Source organism: Mus musculus, chromosome X (genome assembly GCF_000001635.26).
Source record: "Mus musculus strain C57BL/6J chromosome X, GRCm38.p6 C57BL/6J".
Classification (NCBI taxonomy): Eukaryota; Metazoa; Chordata; class Mammalia; order Rodentia; family Muridae; genus Mus; species Mus musculus.
Window position 1 is genome coordinate 66,774,533 of NC_000086.7, and position 18,872 is coordinate 66,793,404.

Sequence of the window (18,872 nt, forward strand, 5' to 3'; positions counted from 1 at the left end):
ATGGAACTAAAAATATGCTAATTGACTAACCTAGATCTCCAAAGCAAATGTGTTATGTTTTCTTTTATGTGTGGATGCTAGTTTGTTTTTATAGCTAGATAGCTAATGCTCAAAAGGACACCATGAAAACCCTCAAACTTAAGCTATTGCCAAGTCTTTTGGTTATTCTACACAAACTGAATATGGAGAAATCAAGCATTTGTCTCTGTACAGCATTCACCTCTACTAACTAGTATTGATAACTGAAGATAATCTATGCTGCAAGTTATCAAAGAAAAAAGATGATCATTAATCCAATTACAGACCATATGACCAATAACAAAGATATGCCTGCAAGGCATGCTGGTGAAAAAGTAGTACAAATGTTGTGGCAGAACATAACCTCTTTATAATAGGACTTAAGGCCCACTCCATGAGACAGAATTCACATCCAATTCTATACAATCAGTCAAAAACATGAGACTAGAAAGGCCGTGAGCCTAGAGAAAACCAGTTTTTCTGTAAAGGACCATAACAATAAAATGACTCCTAATGATATTCTATAGTATGTATAGATCAGTGTTTTCCTCAGATATCATCAAATATGCTTCTTTTTCTTGGAACAATGTGTAGAGAGTAAGGGGTATGAAATAATCATTCCTAAGTGGGAGGTCTTTATCAAACACCTTCCCTTGGGGATCAAGGAGTTGTGCTGAAGATGAAGCTGAAAGACAATGAGAGCCAGAGGTAATGGATAACATCAAGGAAACAAGACCTTCTATATACAACAGGACTGATGCACATATGAACTCATCCAGACTGTGACAGAATACACAGGACCTGAACAAGTTCAAACCAAACATGTTCCCATGAGTGAGCATGGAAAATGGATATGAATTCCCATCATTAACTAATAAATTATTTCCAATTGACAGCTACTTACAAAGAAAAATTGTTTTCTTCAATTTCATCTCACTGGGTATAGTAACCACATTTAATTGTAGGCTCTATGCCAAGAATTATACAGCCAACACAATATGAACTCAATTATATTTTGTAGGTATTCTCTGTCTCTCCTCTCTCTCTCTCTCTCTCTCTCTCTCTCTCTCTCTCTCTCTCTCTCTCTTTATGTGTATAATGTGTTTCTTGGGCATTTTAAATTATTCTTTATTCACTCATTTATCTTGCTGATTTTTCTAAAGGAAGATAAAGAAATCTGGTAGTGAAGGTGGGGAGGATCTCAGAGAAGATGGGGGATGTGAAATTGTGGTCAGGATATATCTTAAACATTTTCAGAAAAAAAGAAACAAAACAAATGTAGAAGTGCTGACTCTATCAACTCTATAACCTCTAATAATATTCATCACTTGTACAAGTTATGACATCAGGAAGGATGCCTGAACCCTGAACACACCTAGGGAATGCAAAACTCATTATACATCACCTTGCATATATAATTTGACATCTTCTTCCTGCATTCCAATAAGATGAATAACTCTGAGTACCAATAACTGATCATCACTCTCAGCTTAATACCCTTTCCTTCATTCTTGCCAGACCACGTGCCAAACTTAGGGCCTCAAGCATACAATCTAATTATTCTAAAGACTGTGCTTTAGGCTCTTAAAAGTATGTTTTTTAGCACATAAATAAATTGAATTTTCCTTCTGTATTTTATCGGACCTATGTGAATTTTTGAATAACAACAACAACAAAAAGCATGAAGGTGACAACAACACCATTAAAAACCCTGAAGGTGTCCTAGGGCCCAGAAAAGTCAAAGAACACCATAATCAGAAATGCTAGGATATTTGTACTTATACAAAAATCACTATGCTAAAAGTAATGAGACAGCTTGTTAGACTTATTCTACTCACACAGAAGAACTGGTTAACAGTTTAAGCAAATATGGCTCTGTATAGAATTTTAGCATGTAGGGCGGGCCTCAATCATGTCCTAATAGTATCCTATTTATCAATCTGCCTTAATGAGTATAAAACCTTAACATATATCATATTTATTCCTATCTTAGGGAATATTCCTTGTACATAACATACTATGTCCTACTATATGGTTGACTGCCAAACTTTGTGTTAATTCTCCAATCTATATGCGGCTATAAAGTTAACACTGGGAATCAAAATTGTACTTAGGTAACAGATTAGGACTGGTTACATTTTGTGTAACTACAGATAAAACACCCTGACCACATAATACCACCTGCAATGAAGAACACAATAAGCCCTACTCTACTCAGCTTGGTGTCTTTCATTCTTATAAACATGACAGGCACCAATCTGAATACAGCACTGCATACAAGAACTTTAATGAGAATGCTCTGCCCCAGATCCTTCATCTACATGTCACACAAATCATTCTGCCCCACTCAACATGAAAACTCACTTCTGTTTATATGTATATATTAGAAAACATTCCTACAGTAGGCTATGAGTTTCTAGTTCTTCACTGTATACTATGTCCTGGTCTCTATTTACAGTGTTGATTCTCAAATCTACATAGATAAAAGATGTATCATTTGTTGATTGTGGGTTTAGTTTCTTCTAAGTATTTTTTTCTTTAACCTACATGTTATAATTGTGTAAAAATTGAACATCTAAAATTATACTCTGGATAAATATGGATCCTGAGGGTTACATATGACTAATTACAATGAGGGATTCATGTCAAGTGTAACTGCACTGCACCACTCTGACCAATTAAGGCATAATAAATGAAGAATATCATGGGCCTTACTCTATTCAGCATGATGTCTTTCACAAATATTTCACATGATGGACACCAGTCTGAACACAGCACTGCACACAACATACTGCCCTCTCCCACTCCTATTTCAGTGTCCTGGACAAAAAGTTAAGTACTAGTTGCATGCTTTGCATCAGTATGACTGATGCTTCATCTTTTTTTCTCTACCATGTAGTAATAACCATCATATTTGAGGATCCTGTCTAAATTCACCTTGAGGATGTATGCTGTGAAGATAAATACAGTATATACTAGTTTTCATGAGCCTTCATCAATTCTTGTAGTCTAGTGTGATAGGTGAACACTAGATTTCTTTATTCACAGGTCCAGGAAATGACAAAATCCTTCACCTTTCATTTCTCCTTCTGAATGTTGTGATCCCAATTTTTTATCTCATTTTGCTGATATTAAATATCCATTAATAATAAACATATTACTTTTATAATTGCACTCTCTGACCATTTTGAGGCATGTGTACAACCTTAAGCACCTTTTAAGTCTAAAAAAGTGGGGCTTTAAATGAGAAATGATGAAAATGGTAGCAATCTCAAGGATGCCTTTGAAGACGAAGTATAAGGTCCAGGGTATACAAAGTAAGGAGCTTGTTGAACATTACTCACTCTGAGAGACCATGTGTACACGCACTTAAGTCTCACTGACATTAATGTGTATAGGGATTGACACTAAAAAGCTTTCAGGAGAAATAGTACTCAGCAGAGAAGAGCCCACCAACTGCTTTTCCATGGTCAGCACTGAAATAACATACATAAAACTTTCAAAATATGGACTAAGCAGGGCATGAATGAGAGAGAGAACAAAGGGGTTAGTTGATTAGAGTGGCTGAAGGGAAGAAACGAAAGGGGAGAATTATAAAATATTTTAATTTAAAAAGCACTTAAAAATTAAAATGAAACTAAACTTATTTTCCATAGTGCTATGTCCCTAATTTTAAATATTTTCACCTATGAGAAATAGGAATTAGATGAAAGGTTCCCCCTATATCTTCACCTAAACAATGTCCTGTGAAGGTAGCTACAATCGATCTTAGAATCAGAAAATACTCTTGCATGTGCATCTATGTTCTTACATTTACAATGACAGTACTTTATGAGTATCCTTATATTGAGAGAGATACCCCAAACTGTTTAAACTGTTTAAACCCTTTTCTTAAAGAGACTTCCTCCACTGCCAGAGATCTTGAATAGCCTCCTGGTCAGTCATCCGGAAACAATTCTTCACATAATTAATGAACTTGGCTTCCACTTTGGGAAGAGAACCGCCTTTTTCTATACTTGCTTGCATTTTTGCCTTAATGTCTTCTACAGAACTAGGTCCTTTTGGTGTTTTAGGAGTCTTTTCCTGTTTTTTGAAGGACTCTTGACCCTTTGATCTCGGTGTTGACGGTTTTAAGTCTTTTCCATTTTGGTTTGATTTTTGTGCATTTTTGGCTGGGGTATCTCGTACAGATTTCTTCACTGGGACCTTTTCTTCAGTTTCCTCTTCATCAAAATCATCATCATCATCATCCTCATCATCCTCATCATCGTCCTCATCATCTTCATCAAGTTTTACTTTTTTCTGTATCCTTATATTGAGAGAGGTTAGTAGAAAGTGACTGGTATCTGTCCTATATCACAATGCACACACCAAAATGAATGGAGACATATCATCTCATCTGACTCTTGCATTACCAAGAAGTTTCAGGAGTCCTTAACTCAAGTTCTTAGGGAATATATATACTCTCCTTCACTTTCTATCTCTACCACTTCTGGATCAGAGAGATAAAAGTCCTTTAACTTTATTTAATTACTGGGAAGGAAATTATTTTTTTTTTCTTTAGATTATCTTCTTTCTTTACATTCTCTATTTTGAAAGTACCCATGAGGTGAAACATGGATAGTCTACACTATGTTGAAAAAGTAAGGATATGGGGCAACAAAGACTCAAACCGTTTCTGTGTTTAGTCTTTCATTAACACAGTGTACCTCATTTTCTTTTTATGAAAGCATAATTCTTAATTTTAGCACCTTGTTCTCCTTTTCCTTACCTAACATAGATGCTTGAATGCTGTCCCATGAAAGTGATTAAAAAGATACACACAATTGTATAGTAAGGCTTTGTGATCATCCTGAAAACCATTATCAGTGATCTTACATGGAAAGCACTAATACTACCTAGAACCTATCAAAAATAACTGAATTAAAGAGCAGTACTTTACCTGGAAGATTTGTCGGTAGTCCAACTGTCTAACAGCTTCTTGAGTGAGATATAACATAAAGCATGAAGATATGGAGGTATCATCCATGTAGGCTAATCATCCCAAGCAGTTTTCATCACTTCACCAATTACAGCATGACATATTAACATTGATTTATTTATTTTCAACTGTTTGGGAATACAAAATATACTTTGTCACCTTGCATGATAAAGGAAGACCTCTTGACCTATAGCCAGATAGCCAGTGTGACTTTAAGATTAATCAGTGATATACTTTGCAAATGACTTTTAAAAACTAGGTAATGAAAATCTTCTAAAAGAATCAGAATATTGGGAGCATAGGATGAGAATACAACACAATTGTACCTGTATATCGCTGTTCAATTACTGGAGAAAGTTACAGAATACAGAAGATAGGAACTTGGTCTATTTAAATTCAAATCACTGATACCATCATAATTTCAGTGACTTGAATTTAAATCTGTTTGGTTCTTTTTCACTTAGGGCCATATTTATAAAGGAAGACTCTAATTACTTGTAGCTTTTCAGTCCACTTTCGTGCACTCATCATCTAAGTTGTCACAAGATATTTGAATTGATATTCAGTTGGGCCTGAAATCATTGATTGGTTTTATTTCTGATATTTATATTCATGATCCCTATTGAGACTGGCATGCAATTTTCTGTTCTTATAATTTGTATAATTTGGGTTCTGTGCAAGCTAGAATAATGCTAACTTCCACAACATTTAAACTTAAAAAAAAAATGAGAGCATAGTTTCTTCAGGTACAAGGAAGCAGATTCTGGAGCCATAATAAGGATGTATAGTTTCTTCATCTTTACTACCCAAGGCCACAACAAATGAAGAACATGATGAGCTTTACTTTACCCAGCATGGTGGCTTTCACCTACACTTCACGTGATTAGCAACCATGTGAGTAGAGCACTGCCCAGGTACTCTAGAACCAGCCCATCTGAAGTCTTTATTTCAACATGTGAAATAAAATTGAATAGAACATTGAAGTAAGTCGTCAACAATAATTACTTTTTTTTTTTAACCACACATTCTTCTTCGAAGCTGTCTTCTCATGTTCCACCATTAGGATTTTTCTTAGTATACTTCTAAAGTTCTACAACCGTTCTCTTCTCTATGGTTATAGATCTGAAGATATCATGAAGATGGATGAAGTATAATCCAGAATCAGTACATTTATCTTCTCTATGAAGGCATAATATGACCATATGGCTACCATCCCTGCGTTTGTTGAGCCTTACAATACTGAGAGCTGTTGCAGTTACTTATAGAATAAAGTAACTGCTACTTCTCTCAGCATTATAGTGCACACGAATTATTATTATTATCAGCTGACTTCAAAAACAACTTTCATGATTCTTCTCAGTATGACATGAATGCAATGTTATTTCTTTACACATAATTCCTCAGGAAGTATAATCATATTTTCCATTATCTTCCATCTCCATTTCAAGGTATCAGACTTGCTTCTTTCTTGATACTCCTCGAATCTGTATGAATTCAAGAGGTTAAGAATTAACAAGTCATAGCCGGGCGTGAATCCCATCACTCGGAAGGCAGAGGCAGGCGGATTTCTGAGTTCGTTTAAGGCCAGCCTGGTCAACAGAGAAACCCTGTCTCAAAAAAACAAAACAAAACAAAACAAAAATAGAATTAACAAGACAAATATTCTTATAAATATATAGGTCAGGTGACACCAAAGAATAACAAATGAACAAGGCAAGACCTCAAGATACCTGCAATGATTTAGTCATCAGCATCAAGAGAATATATCAAATGAAGGCTTCAGTATGTATTAATCTGTACTTTGAGATAGCATAGACTGATCCTTTGTACTTCATCTCAACAACAACAATTTCATCCAACAGCTTTTATCACAATCTTCACAATTAAACACACCCCCACTAAACTGTGTCTGTAAATGTTTGATTTCACACTTAAGCTGATGATATTGAAAATCCAATTGATTTTGCATGTACATTTCACATAAAAACCTGTCACTACCCTAACTTAAAGAGAAATGATGATCACAACAAAACATATTCTTTTATCAAACTTAATTATAATTATGACCAAAGTGAATATGAAATTGTAAAGGATTAATAAAAATATAATTTAAAAAATGTGGATTTTAGGTCAAAAGTTTTATGGGTGGGTTCGTGTCCTTATCTTTCACAGGAGGTCCTGCCTGTTTATAGGAGGTGGCCTCTTCAGGTTCCATGTCCACATTGTTAGGCATCTCAGCTAAGGTCACACACAATGGCTCCTGGGAGCCTTCCCTATCCTAGGTCTCAGGGTCTGCTTAGAGATTACCTCCACCCGTAAGTCCCCTGCAAGATAGAGATTTCCATTCATTCTCCTGGGCCTATGGGCCTCTTTCTTTTCCCTTCCCACACCTGATCCTGCAAACATATCCCCCTCACATACCCACATTGCTCCCTCTGCCTCCCATGACAGTTCTGTTACCCTTTTTAAGTGTGATTCAAGCATCTTCAATTGGGCCTTCCTTCTTGTTTAACTTCTTAGGGTCTGTGGGCGTATGTCATGGGTATAAGTATGTACATACCATGCATGTTCTTTTCTGTCTGGGTTATCTCACTCAGGATATTTTCTAGTTCCATCCATTTGACTGCAAAACTCAGGATGTCCTCCCTCTTAATAGCTGAGTAGTATTCCACTGTGTAAATGAAATACATTTTCTCTATCTATTCTTCAGGTGAAGAATATCTGGGTTGCAGTATTGCTGAATCTTCAGGTAGAACTATTTACAATTTTTTTGAAAAAACACCAGATTGATTTCCAGAATGGGTCTTCAAGATTGCAATCCCACCAGCAATGGAGGAATGTTCTTCTTTCTTCTCCACATCCTTGCCAGCATCTGCTGTTGCATCAGTTTTTTATCTTAGCTATGCTGATTTGTGTAAGATGGAATCTCAAAATTTGTCCTGTCTAAAAGAAATGCAGGGACAAAGATAGATCAGAGACTGAAGGAATGGCCAACCAATAACTCGTCCAAAGTGAGATCCATCAAATGAAAAAACACCAATCTCTGACATTATTAATGATACTCTGTTATGCTTGCAAACTCTGTTATGCCTTGAGAAGTTCCAACCAGAAGCTAAGTGAATAGATGTAGAGTCCCACAACCAAACATTGAACAGAGGTTTCAGACGACTTATGGACAAGTTGGGGAAAGGACTGAAGGGCCTGAAGGCAACAGGAACACCATAGGAAAACCAAATATGTCTACTAACCTGGACCACTGGAAGCTACTGGAGACTTTTTCACCAACCAATGAGCATACATCGGTTGGACAAAGACCCCTGGCACATATGTAGCAGAGGTCAGCCTTGTCCTGCCTCTGTAGGAGAGGATTATCCTAATTATGCAGACTTGATGAGCCTGGATGAGGGGCAATGGAAGAGGGACTGTAAGGGAGGCAACATGAGATATAAATAAAAAACATGATAAGACCAAATTTAAGTATTATTTATCTATAAATCAATCTTTGTAGAGACTGTGCTAGAAGCAAAACTTCACCTTGTGTGAGGAGCCGCCCTCACATTTGCCATTATAAGATGGCACTGACAGCTGTGTTCTAAGTGGTAAACATAGTCTGCACACATGCAGGGGCAGTTTTCCCACCATGTGTTCTGCCTTTCCCGTGATGACAACTGGGCCGATGGGCTGCAGCCAATCAGGAAGTACTACATCCTAGGTGGAGGATAATTCTCCTTAAAAAGGGATGGGGTTTCGCCATTTGCTTGCTTGCTCTCTTGCACTCTGGCTCCTGAAGATGTAAGCAATAAAGCTTTGCCGCAGAAGATTCTGGTTTGTTGCGTCTTTCCTGGCCGGTCGTGAGAACGCGTTAATAAGAATTGGTGCTGAAACCCGGGATCGAACCAGGGACCTTTAGACCTCTCAGCAATGCAGGCTTAGCGGCTGCCATCCTTCAATCCCAAAAATGCTCCATGGGCAGAAATGATCGGAGGACATGTTTTAACTGCAGAAAGCCTGGGCATCTTAAGAAAGATTGCAGAGCTCCAGATAAAAAGCGGGGAACCCTCACTCTTTGCTCTAAGTGTGGCAAGGGTTATCATAGAGCTGACCAGTGTCGCTCTGTGAGGGATATAAAGGGCAGAATTCTTCCCCCACCTGATAGTCAATCAGCTTATGTGCCAAAAAACGGGTCATTGGGCCCTCGGTCCCAGGGCCCTCAAAGATATGGGAACCGGTTTGTCAGGACCCAGGAAGCAGTCAGAGAGGCGACCCAGGAAGACCCACAAGGGTGGACCTGCGTGCCGCCTCCGACTTCCTACTAATGCCTCAAATGAGTATTCAGCCGGTGCCGGTGGAGCCTATACCATCCTTGCCCCCGGGAACCATGGGCCTTATTCTCGGCCGGGGTTCACTCACCTTGCAGGGCTTAGTAGTCCACCCTGGAGTTATGGATTGTCAACATTCCCCTGAAATACAGGTCCTGTGCTCAAGCCCCAAAGGCGTTTTTTCTATTAGCAAAGGAGATAGGATGGCTCAGCTGCTGCTCCTCCCTGATAATACCAGGGAGAAATTTGCAGGACCTGAGATAAAGAAAATGGGCTCCTCCAGAAATGATTCTGCCTATTTGGTTGTATCTTTGAATGATAGACCTAAGCTCCGCCTTAAGATCAACGGAAAAGAGTTTAAAGGCATCCTTGATACCGGAGCAGATAAAAGTATAATCTCTATACATTGGTGGCCCAAAGCATGGCCCACCACAGAGTCATTTCATTCATTACAGGGCCTAGGATATCAATCATGTCCCACTATAAGCTCTGTTGCCTTGACATGGGAATCCTCTGAAGGGCAGCAAGGGAAATTCATACCTTATGTGCTCCCACTCCCGGTTAACCTCTGGGGAAGGGATATTATGCAGCATTTGGGCCTTATTTTGTCCAATGAAAACGCCCCATCGGGAGGGTATTCAACTAAAGCAAAAAATATCATGGCAAAGATGGGTTATAAAGAAGGAAAAGGGTTAGGACATCAAGAACAGGGAAGGATAGAGCCTATCTTACCTAATGGAAACCAAGACAGACAGGGTCTGGGTTTTCCATAGCGGCCATTGGGGCAGCACGACCCATACCATGGAAAACAGGGGACCCAGTGTGGGTTCCTCAATGGCACCTATCCTCTGAAAAACTAGAAGCTGTGATTCAACTGGTAGAGGAACAATTAAAATTAGGCCATATTGAACCCTCTACCTCACCTTGGAATACTCCAATTTTTGTAATTAAGAAAAAGTCAGGAAAGTGGAGACTGCTCCATGACCTCAGAGCCATTAATGAGCAAATGAACTTATTTGGCCCAGTACAGAGAGGTCTCATGCTGGTTAATCAACTCATAGATCTTGTCCAGATACAACTAGATGTATTATGACAAATAACTCAGCAGGGATGTGAACAAAAGTTTCCGGGATTGTGTGTTATTTCCATTCAGTATGTTAAATTTACTAGGGCAGCTAATTTGTCAAAAAGTCTTTTTCAGTATATGTTACAGAATTGGATGGCTGAATTTGAACAGACCCTTCGGGAATTGAGACTTGCCATCATTCAGGTCAACTCCAAGCGCTTGGACCTGTCCCTGATCAAAGGATTACCCAATTGGATCTCCTCAGCATTTTCCTTCTTTAAAGAATGGATGGGGGTGGGATTATGTGGAGATACACTTTGCTGTGGATTAGTGTTGCTTCTTTGGTTGGTCTGTAAGCTTAAGGCCCAAACTAGGAGAGACAAGGTGGTTATTGCCCAGGCGCTTGCAGCTCTAGAACATGGTGCTCCCCCTGATATATCTATGCTTAGGCAATAGGTCGCTGGCCACTCAGCTCTTATATCCCATGAGGCTAGTCTCATTGCACGGGATAGAGTGAGTGTGCTTCAGCAGCCCGAGAGAGTTGCATGGCTAAGCACTGCAGTAGAAAGGCTCTGCGGCACATATGAGCCTATTCTAGGGAGACATGTCATCTTTCAAGAAGGTTGAGTGTTCAAGTGTCCTTCCCCCAGGAAAAACAACACGGGACCAGACCAGGACCCCTCTGGGTGATGAGCCTGGGAGGAGGTTATGTGTACGGCTCCTTTACCTGCACACTGGGGATTTGACCTCTATCTCCACTCTCATTAATATGGGTGGCCTATTGCTCTTATTAAAAGAAAAGGGGGATCTGTGAGGAGCCGCCCTCACATTTGCCATTATAAGATGGCACTGACAGCTGTGTTCTAAGTGGTAAACATAGTCTGCACACATGCAGGGGCAGTTTTCCCACCATGTGTTCTGCCTTTCCCGTGATGACAACTGGGCCGATGGGCTGCAGCCAATCAGGAAGTACTACATCCTAGGTGGAGGATAATTCTCCTTAAAAAGGGATGGGGTTTCGCCATTTGCTTGCTTGCTCTCTTGCACTCTGGCTCCTGAAGATGTAAGCAATAAAGCTTTGCCGCAGAAGATTCTGGTTTGTTGCGTCTTTCCTGGCCGGTCGTGAGAACGCGTTAATAAGAACCTTGCAGAAATTAACCATATATAAAAATACACCAGAAATAAATTGTCTAAGACCAGCAAATCAAAAGAAGAGGGAAAACACATACCTTAAAAACAGAATAAGAACAACAAACAGTGATCACTGAACATCAGTTGTCTAAATTCCTCAAAGAGAAGATACAGACTTAGTTTGGGCTTGTCAACAGGTTCCATCCTTTCACTATAAGAAACACAATGTGCTGCCTAGTCCTATGTAACTTGACATAAACTAGAGCTATCTGAAAGGAGAGAACCCCAGTTGAGAAAACACATCCAATATATTGAGCTGTAAGGCATTTCATTAGTGATAGACGAAAGAGGGCTCAACACATTGTGGGTTGTGCTTATCCCAGTACAATAGTCCTATGTTCTATAAGAAAGGTGTCTAGGCAAGCTATGGTAAGCAAGCCTTAAAGAAGCATTCCTCATGGCCTCTGCATCAACTTCTGCCTCCAGAAGTTCGTTCTTAAGTTCCTGTCATAACTTCCATTGATTGTGAACAACAATATGCACCTTGTTTTTCAGTTATGGTGTTTCATCACAGCAATAGAAGCCCTAAGACAGGCACTATAGTTAACACCTTATCATCAAGTACAGATATCAACTCAGGATACAAATATGGAAAAAGATTTTTCTAAGAAAATGTGGAAAAAGAAGCAAGCCTGTATAGCTATTTTAATATTGGACAAAATAAACTTAAACCCAACACTAATCAGAAAAATATGGAAGAAAACTATATAGTTATCAAAGGAAAGAATCCACCAAGAGAATATTGCAATTGTAAACATGTAATTAAAATGCTGAAGCTCATAAAGGAAATACAACTGTAGTTTAAACCACATACTGACCCCTACACAGTGATAGTAGGAGACTTCATTATCCCATTTTCATCTCATGAGATCCAGAAAAAATCTTTGATAAAATTTAATATCTATTCATGGGAGACTAGAGATGTAAAAGATATAATACAATATATAATATAAAGACAAATTATAGCAAGTCCACACTAAGCACCAAATAAAGGAGAAAGAAACTCAATGCATTTCTATCAAAATCAGGAACAAGTCTCCATATTTTTCCAATATAATACTTAAAGTCTTAGCTAGAGAAATAAGGCAACTGAAAGAGAGTAAGGGTATATAAGTAGGAAAGGAATAAGCCAAAGTATATTTGCAAATGATATGGTGGTATACATAAATGACCCTAAAAACTCAACTGGGAAACTCCTTTAGCTGACAAACACTTTCAGCCAAAAAACAGTATAAAAACTAACACACAAAAATAAAAGCCCTTCTCTACCCCAATTATAGACTAAGACAGAAATCAGTGAAACAAGATGAACCTCAAAAATACCTTGGAATAGCTGTAACAAAACAAGTAGATCCATGAAATAAAAACATTAATACACTGAAGAAAGAAATAGAATCAGAAGAGGAAAAGTTCTCTTATGTCCTTGGCTTGGTAGTATTAATGATGTGAGAATGCTCATACAATCAAAAGCAATGTACAGATTCAATGCACTCACCATCAAATTTCAAACACAATTCTTCATAGACATTTAAAAGAAAATTTAAAATTTCACATGTACACATAAAATCTCAGGATGATTAAAACATTCCTAACTAAAATGTGCTAGAACTATCACCACCCCTTGATCTCATATTGTACTACAGATCTATAGTAATAAAAGTTTCATGATATTGATATAAAACAGACATATTGATCTATGGAATTGAACTGAAGACCCAGACATATGCCCATACACCTATATAAAATTGATATTTGATAAAGTATCTAGAAATACACACTGGGGGAAAAAAGACAGCATCTTCAAAAATGGTGCTGCTCAAACTGCATGGCTGGATGTCGAAGAATAGAAATAGACCCACACATTAACTTCCACAAAACTCAACTCAAAATAGTTCAAGGACCTTTAACCTAAGTTCATATACACATGATCTGATAGAAGAAAAGTGAAGAATAGTTGAACTCATTGCAGAGGATTTTCTGAACAGAATACTGTGATAGCAAAGGCAGAAAGAATAAAAATTCACATATTATAAAGTACCTGATGCTTATTTAACAGGGAACTTCTACTTCATGTTGAGGAAGATAGGATTCCTTTCAGAAAACCACCAACTATTGCAATATTTTACAACTTCACAGGTATGACTTTCTCACAGAAAAGAGGATAACTGAACCTCATAGTTATTTACTCTTCTATCCTCAGAAATGAGAGTGACAACGTCCTTCAACCTTGCATGTCTGCCCATTCAACCCTGACTACCCAAGACAACAGCAAATGAAGACTATGAAGAGCTTTACTCTACCTTGAATGTTATCTTTCACTTATAGTTCATGCAGTAAATACCATTCTGAGTAGACTCGTTTCCAGAGGATGTATACTGATTTTTTCTAAGCCCCCAGCTTCCATAACATCATCCATATTATTTCAATATCAAGAATAAAGAGGAGTTGCAGTCTATTCTGGTAGGTTTTAACTGTCAACTTGACACAACCTAGAATTATACAATGTAAGAAAGAGCCTCAATGGGCTGGTGAGATGGCTCAGCAGGTAAGAACACTGACTGCTCTTCCGTAGATCCTGAGTTCAAATCCCAGCAACCACATGGTGGCTCACAACCACCTGTAAGGAGATCTGACACCTTCTTCTGGTGTGTCAGAAGACAGCTAGAGTGTACTTATGTATAATAATAAATCTTTGGGCCACAGCAAGCAGGGATTGAGCAAGTGGAGTTGACTAGAGTGAGCAGAGGTCCTAAAATTCAATTCTCAACAACGATATGAAGGTTTACAACCATCTGTAAAACTACAGTATACTCCCATACATTATATATATATATATATATATATATATATATATATATATATATATATATATATATATATATTAAAAAGAGCCTCAGTGAGATGATTTCTACATTAGGTTGGACTATAGCAAAGTCTGTAGGTGATTATTTCAGTTGTTAATTGCATGAGGAAGATCTACCCTGAACACAGATGGCACTATTTCGTAGGCTCAGCTCTGGATTAGGGCTGGAAAGAGATAGGTTAGATAGGAGAGAAAGTTAGAAAACTTCCTGTTCATGTATTAGACACAGTTTTGGTACCTAGCATCTATACTAGGTAGTTTGCTACTGCCTACAACTTAAGATTTAAGAGATTCAACATTTCTTCTAGCTTCTGAAGCCACCATCATGCCCGTGATACATATAAATATATGCAGGAACATAAATATTCATAAAATAAAAGTAAATAAAGGAATTTTTCAAAAAGGGATAGAAACTATCTGACTATTAAGCAAGCAAGGATGTATTTATTCTTTGTTCTTGACTGTGGATGTGATATGACAAAGTCCTTGAGTTCTTGCCTTGAATTCTCCAGAAAGGTTAACTAGAACCTAGAATCATGAGCTGAGATAAATCCTTTCCCTGCTAAATTTCTTTTTTGTCAGGATACTTTATCACTATAACATAAATTAAATTAAAAACACATTCTAATCTTATTTCCTGAGACTCAGAGAGTAACTAATTACTGTTCTTCACTACACATTCTTCTCATAGCATTCCCTACTTCCAAGACTTCAAACTCATTATTATGTTATTATTTTCCATATTAATATATCTTAAGATGTTTCATATTCATATAACACTAGAATTAAAATTATGAAAGCAACAACAAATCTATCATGGGGATGTCTGTTTTAAAGTGACTGCAATGTATCTTGAAATCAAGAAACTCATCCACTGTGTGAAGACTATGTCCATGTGGCTACCACCCTTGTATTTGTTGAACCTTACAATACTGAGAGATGTTGCAGTTACTCATAGTACAAAGTGACTGCTACCCATTCTCAGTAATGCATTGCACACAGAATATTGAGTGAGGAAATTAAGTCTGAAAGAATTAAAAGATATTACAATTTTTTGGACTATCAAGTATACATATATAATAAATTTCTTTCTTCACAATTAAGATAAGAGCAATTATAATCTTCTTTACCTCCATTTAGCTTTCTGAAGCAAGTGATTTATAAACCATTCACATGACTTTTTATTACATTACATTGATATAATATAGTTTATACTTTATATTCTCATGATATGAATAACTGAAAACACAAAGACTACCTAGGTCATTAGATACAAAAGGTTTACATATGGAAAAAACGATTTCAACATTACCTACAGAAATGAAATCATCACTATCCCAAAGACAGATCAAGTGAGGAATATAGTCTTCTTGACTTGAAGGAGATAGGTATTTGTTATAGTCACTTAAAATCTTACAAGCACAATGTATTACAATACCTGTAAGTTACAAAGATATTCCGAAGACCCTAAGATTCAACCACTCCATATTTTTTCCTCTAAGCATTTCCTTTAACACTTGTTCCACTGAATTTTTGTCAAAACCAGAGAGATGAGATTGATTTCATTTTGGTTTTTTACATTATATGTGCTTAGCTTATACTCACTGATTAGTGCAACTCACAGTTCTGATGAAAAGTTGTTTTCTCTTTGTCTCTGTCTCTCTCGATAGGGTTTCTCTGTGTAGCATGGGCTATACTGGAACTCACTCTGTAGGCCAGGCTAGCCTCAAACTCAGAAATATGCCTGCCTCTGCCCACCCCCCAACCAGCCCCCAAATGCTGGGATTAAAGGCATGCACTGCCCAGCAAAAGTTTTTTGTTTTTGTTTTTTAAATAAGACAAAAGGCTATTTTATAAAGAATCACAACTTGTCAAAGTGTAAACTACTGTCTTTTGTACATGATAAGGCTGTTTCACCAACACACTTTCAACAGTTAATGGTTGCTCGTACAAGATTTGCAAAAGACTGATTGAGGAAGGGTCCATAATTCCCATATCTAGTTCAGGCTGCTAAGGGAGAGCTAGTATTTTTTTAAGGATAAGTCCCCTGATCAGTTAGGTGCCCATTCCCAAGTGGTAAGTATGGTCTAAATTATGTACGTGTGCATGAAGGTAATCCCTGCCTCGGGTTTCAGGGATCACATGAAGACAGACATTTGGTGTTTTTTACTCGTTAGAACCATACTGAGGTTAGAGGCATGAGAAACTAAATGCCAGGTAGCTTACACTGTACCACTGGCATATTCTACCATTCTTGTCTCTTGAAGTAATAGGCCACATGAAACTTTATGCCTAGCAACTGGCGTCTAGGTGCAGATTCTTGTTCCTGAGATCATAGGCTGTTCCCAGAGGAAACATGAACTCATTGAAGAATCATTCATCAAGTATCTTCACGACTGAATTTCATATAGTCGCTGAGGCAAGATGAGCTAAACTGAGAAAACACTAAATATAATCCAACTGCCCAGTTAAATATAAATCCAAGAATTATATTTTTACCTTCAAGATGCTACAATAAGTTCATGAGGAATATGGTGAGCATTTTTTTCATCTAGAGAAGAAGTACTTACATCTATTTCTCATGAAGGAATCCAACATAGATGGAATGCCATTGATGTGAAACTTCATGTTAAATTGCAGAAACTTCATTATTAAAATCGTTGCCTTCAGATATCCCATCATTATTTGTAAAACAAGATATTTATACCTTGATTTGATTTAATTGTAAGTTCTAGAGAATAATAAACTCATATCCCTACACCATTCATCTTTCTGAAAGCAGGTTTTTTTACCTGTACAATCTTCAGATGAATGCTTGTCAATACCAAGAACAAAAGCTTGATCATGTTTTCCTTTCTGGAATTATAACCATGGTCATGTCTTTTGCCTTGTTTAATTGTCCTTGTGCCAATTTAGTTTTTCTTAGCTTGACTTTATTAACAGGTCAGATCCAAGAGACCAACAAACCAATAGACAACTGGTTTCCTCCCAAAGTTCAAAGTAAAACCCTATTCTAGAAGGCACCTCACATTTCAGAAACAGGATTTGGAAGAATAAAGATGATATTGGCCTAGACTTTTTCTCTGAGGACTGGCTTTCATGATATCAGAAGTTTCAATGCAAGCTGCCAAGGTAAAGGAACAATTGGAAGTCTTACTCAGGTTTAGAGCCTGCTACAGAAGAACAAACTAGTCACATCTGTCAGAAGAAAGTGAAAAATCAACAAAATCTACCCCAGATATTTTATGACCTCACAATCTTTATAATCTTGAACTCTATAATCATATGTACTGATAGCTCCTATGAAATAAAACTCAATTGCCCTTTCTATTGTATTTCCTACATATTTATAGTAACCTCCTATTTACTAGGATGACTGCCAAAAACAAAACCAATAACATCATATTAATGTTATTTGTTGACATTAAAGTGAAATGTGTCTTCTAGATTTTTATGTTTGTAAATCCATATGTTGTTCCTCAAGGGGATATTGGAGAAATGAAATTATCCTCAGGAAACAAAACCTAGATGAAGAAAACTAGAACCAGAAAACCATTGTAAAGGTATACACTCAAACCATGTTGATGGTATAAAGCAACAACAATTGAGGAACATGGTAAGCCTTCCTATACATAGTATGGCACCTTTCACTTTTTGTTTAATGTGAAAAGCACTATACTACGTAAAGCACTGCTCACAATATTCTTCATATAAACGTATTGCAAATGAGGCCTCTATCATTTACTCTACCACTCATAATATGTTACCTGAATCATTGTCTAATTTATTCTTCAATCTTAGAATATAATATTTATTGTAAAATAGTACACATTCTTATAAGATCATGTCCTTCCTATCTTACCTTCTGTTTATGAGAATTGTTCTCATTTCTAAGATATTAAGCTGATTCCTAATTTTTCTTCCTTATTTTAGTACACTCCTTTAGGTTCTTGATACTTTTTGCCTGTAACCCACAAATTAAAAATAAAGATTATGTCATGAACACATCTTAAATATGTCTGCTATGACAGTGACTACAGAGCATTCTATCATAAAGTAACATACTGTTGGTTTGTGTACATGTACACCACAAAGTCTACATGGTACGCCTGCAAAATTGTATTTGGAGCATGCTAGACATGGAAGAGTGACTTCTGAATAATGCAGAATATAGGACTTGTAGAATGAAGTGTTGCACTTACGATGTGACCATTATAAAATTAAGGCCTACCTGGGAATACACTTTCTGGAGGCACTTATTTCCAACATGTCTCAGAAAGGCATGTGAAGGATAACTGCTGTTACATATTCTAACCAATATGAAGAACATTATGAACTTTACTTTAACCACCATGGTGGTTTTCATAGTCATTCACTTGATAAACACCAAGGTGAATAAAATACAGCCCATAAGAAACTTAACTTCATCTTGAG

At 37.3% G+C, this 18,872-nt stretch overlaps 6 non-coding genes and 1 pseudogene across 6 annotated transcripts; all 7 read right to left on the reverse strand.

The window, feature by feature from the left end:
- Window positions 1-2,224: 2,224 nt before the first annotated feature.
- On the reverse strand, window positions 2,225-2,286 carry Mir743 (microRNA 743). Its single transcript, NR_030532.1, has one exon. It is a non-coding gene; the product is annotated as a microRNA 743 (primary transcript).
- A 437-nt stretch (window positions 2,287-2,723) lies between these two features.
- Mir743b (microRNA 743b) lies at window positions 2,724-2,800 on the reverse strand. The gene has a single exon (NR_030535.1). It is a non-coding gene; the product is annotated as a microRNA 743b (primary transcript).
- Window positions 2,801-3,887: 1,087 nt separating this feature from the next.
- Gm14681 lies at window positions 3,888-5,047 on the reverse strand (annotated as a pseudogene).
- Window positions 5,048-5,840: 793 nt separating this feature from the next.
- Mir742 (microRNA 742) lies at window positions 5,841-5,905 on the reverse strand. Its single transcript, NR_030531.1, has one exon. It is a non-coding gene; the product is annotated as a microRNA 742 (primary transcript).
- Window positions 5,906-6,225: 320 nt separating this feature from the next.
- Window positions 6,226-6,301, reverse strand: Mir883a (microRNA 883a). Its single transcript, NR_030541.1, has one exon. It is a non-coding gene; the product is annotated as a microRNA 883a (primary transcript).
- Window positions 6,302-15,357: 9,056 nt separating this feature from the next.
- Window positions 15,358-15,435, reverse strand: Mir883b (microRNA 883b). Its single transcript, NR_030542.1, has one exon. It is a non-coding gene; the product is annotated as a microRNA 883b (primary transcript).
- Window positions 15,436-18,062: 2,627 nt separating this feature from the next.
- Mir471 (microRNA 471) lies at window positions 18,063-18,129 on the reverse strand. Its single transcript, NR_030154.1, has one exon. It is a non-coding gene; the product is annotated as a microRNA 471 (primary transcript).
- Window positions 18,130-18,872: the final 743 nt, after the last annotated feature.